This window comes from Equus przewalskii, chromosome 12 (genome assembly GCF_037783145.1).
Source record: "Equus przewalskii isolate Varuska chromosome 12, EquPr2, whole genome shotgun sequence".
In the NCBI taxonomy this organism is placed as follows: domain Eukaryota; kingdom Metazoa; phylum Chordata; class Mammalia; order Perissodactyla; family Equidae; genus Equus; species Equus przewalskii.
This window is the reverse complement of record NC_091842.1, coordinates 35,662,600-35,665,878: the sequence shown is the minus strand read 5'-3', so window position 1 is coordinate 35,665,878 and position 3,279 is coordinate 35,662,600. Positions and strand designations below refer to the sequence as shown.

Sequence of the window (3,279 nt, the reverse complement as noted above, 5' to 3'; positions counted from 1 at the left end):
ACTCAATATCTGTCAGCTGTTACTATTTCTAAAGCAAATAAACATGTTAATAATACATGACCTAGTGGATGAAAATAGAAGACTTTGAAAAAAGAGTCCAATCACAGCTCTGACACAAACTTGCTAGAAATGTGTCTTTGGGCAAGTTATTCAACACTGACTGACCTTAGGATCACTCATTTCACAGTGCTGAGAGTTATGTCTACAGGGAGGGGTTGTCGGAGAACTAAGTGAAACGACATATGTAAAGGTACACGGCGAAGACACAATAATTGAAAGTGATCAGCAGGAGCGACATGTGAAGTTACGTGAAGTTCATCGATTGCTTGAAGGCAGATATTTCAGTCATTTTACAAAGGAACTTCCAACATACAGGGTATAAACATTCAAGAAGAGCGGACAGCATGCGACAGGACTTGGTAAACATCCGTGGAGTAGTTGAGCAAATGCATAAATGCACGACGAAGCTTTTATCTCCGTTGTTGCCCGTCGGTGGGTTAAGAGGAAGCCAGCCTTTCTGAGGTTGGTGTGGAGAGGTGGGGATGGCACAGAGGTTGGAACCTATGCACGAAAGTAAGCAGTGCAGTTTAGCTGGAGCACAGTGGCCTGGGTGGGTGGGAGAAAAGACTGCCAAGGAAGGTCAAGGGTAATTACTCATGGGTATTTGCTGGGGAGGCCACCAGAACGTTTACGAAAAACTTAACAAAATTTATCCTCATTTTGGAGTGAGGAAACCAAGGTACAGTCATGCTAGGGACCCCCATGGCCACACACATAGCAGAAGCCTCAAGCCTGATCCATCTGCTTCTGTTCTGGAGCTCCAGCCATACTGCCTTTCTTTCTGTTCCTTCAGAACATCACCTCTATTCCCACCACAGGGCCTTTGCACATGCTGTCTCCAACACCTTGAACACTCCTCCTCATTTCTCTAAACCTACACTTGGTTAAACTTTTTCTGCTCTGGCACCACCTCCTCAAGGATCTGAGCCCCCAACCCCGAATCCCCCTATTATATGTCCTCAAAGCCACAGGCTCCAGATAGTAATCCTTGCAGTTGCCATTCAGATTTATCTGTGTGATTATCTGATGAATGAGTCTGCACACTAGGCAGTCAGCTCTGAAGGCTGGGACCCTGCTAGTTCTTACCACAGTTCCTGGCCCATAAAATGCATTTGATAAATATGTATGAAATGAACAAAGAAAAGGAGGAATGAATGAGTGAATGAGCGAATGGATGATTACAACACCTGTGCACATGATTAGAAGAAAGAAACCAGAAGCCAGGGTGCTGGACCCACCGTGAGGATCTCCTGTCCTTGGCAGTGCTCAGCATATGCGCTGGGGTGCTTCGGGCTGTTTCCTGGAACTCTGGGGGTTCGTGCTGGGCCAGGCCAGGGGCAGGAAGGAAATGTGTCTGACAGCTTCTTCCTCTGGGGAAAGGGGGCTGGCGGGGTGGAGGGTAGGGGAGAGGGGAGTCACAAACAATTTCTGCTTTAATTAGAGCTCTGTCGGCTTCGGTTAGCCTGGGTGTTTGTTCCCTTGTGTGTGTCAGGGAATTTGGAACTGACCCCGAGCTTGTGAAATAATTAGTACAATAGTGCCGATCTAGCCATTTCTGAAAAGAGTAATTTACTCCCAGCATAGCCTCCCGGCAGAGCCACTCATTAATCAAACCAGGCCACGAACATCAAAGCGGGTGCCCCTTTCCACCGCGGCATACATCATCCAGCCGTTAGGAACTGCAGAAGCCTGAACCAATATACTGCCTTTGTTGGGCTGAGCCCACCTCCCGTCGTCACTGGCTGCCTGAAGGAGAGGGAGCACAGCAACCAACACCGGGGTGGGAGGGCAGGGCCCCTGTCCCTCCGGGTTTATGGAAACCTCGCCTGTATGGGAAGTAGCCCAAAGATGGTTTTCAGCAGTTATCACCTCCTCAGCGAGCTGTCCTCTTTGACCACCAGAAACGAGGAAATCTCCTAGCTTTCCTGATCCCTCATTATCACTTTCCCTTCTACTACCTTATCTTGTTCATTTGTTTATTTGCTCTTCATTTTCTGTCTGTTCCTGGAGGGTATAAACATCAAGAGAAAAAGAACTTTGTCATCTTCACCATTTTAGCCCCTGAGCCCAGCACAGTGCCTAGCACACAGAAAAAGTCTAATAAATAGTTTCTGAATAAATGAAAGTTCAACACCCTTAGTTAAAGGGGCCTTTCATCCCAAGAATCCCCAAAAATCCTTCCCTAAAACTCTGCTGGTCCTCATAACATCCTACCTTGCGGTAGGTTATTCATTTACCTTTCTTAGTTTCCCTGTTGAATTGTGAGTTACTTGTATTAGTTATCTGTGGAAGTGTAACAAGTTATGCCTAAACATAGGGGCTTTAAAATATAGACATTTTTGTTTCTCCCCAAAGCCCCACTATATGGTTGTATATCCTAGTTGTAGGTCATTCTAGTTCTTCTATGTGGGACGCCACCACAGCACGGCTTGATGAGCCATGTGTCGGTCCGCATCCAGGATCCGAACCGGTGAACCTGGGCCACTGAAGCAGAGCACTCTCGGCCACAGGGCCGGCCCCCATAGACATTTATTATCTTGCAATTTCTGTGGGTCAGGAATCTGGGTGGTCTGCTTCACAATCTCTAATAAGGCAGCAATCAAACATCAGCCGGGGCTGAATGTCCTCTGAAGGCTCAACTGGGAAAGGATCTGCTTCCAAACTCACTCAGTGTTGTTGTCAGCATTCAGTGCCTTGAGAGCAATTCGACTGAGCACCTCAGTTCCTTGCCCCATGGATCTCTCCAATGGTGTTGCGTTTCAACAAAGCATGCAAACTGGGAAGGCAATAGAAAGAATCTTCTATCAAGACGGAAGTCAGAATCTTTTGTAACCTAGTGACCGAAGTGACACGCCCTCAACATTGCCACATTCTTCTGATTAAAAGCCAGTTACTCAAGGTGAGAGGATTATGCAAAACCACGACCACCAGGAGGGGAGAATCATTGGGGGTCACCCCAGAGTTTTGCCTTTCATAAAATAACGAAGATATATATACATGAATGTTCATTATTGCTGTTTATAATAGCCCCAGACTGGAAATAACCCAAGTGCCTCTCAAAAGGGAAGAATTGAAAGTAAATTCTGAAGCTTCCACTGTATTAGAATGTTGTGCATTAAAGTGAAAAAGAGATACTAAATGGAAAGCTCACGTTAATCCAAATTCTGTAAGCATTTAAACATATAAAAATAAACTTAAGGGTGAGGTGTTTCCAATCCA

General features: G+C 46.0%; 1 long non-coding RNA gene across 1 annotated transcript; it reads right to left on the bottom strand.

The window, feature by feature from the left end:
* Nucleotides 1-293: 293 nt before the first annotated feature.
* Nucleotides 294-2,844, bottom strand: LOC139074957 (uncharacterized). The gene is made up of 2 exons (XR_011524987.1): nucleotides 2,728-2,844; nucleotides 294-561 (listed from the first exon to the last, which is right to left on the bottom strand). It is a non-coding gene; the product is annotated as an uncharacterized lncRNA (long non-coding RNA).
* Between the last annotated feature and the right edge of the window lie 435 nt (nucleotides 2,845-3,279).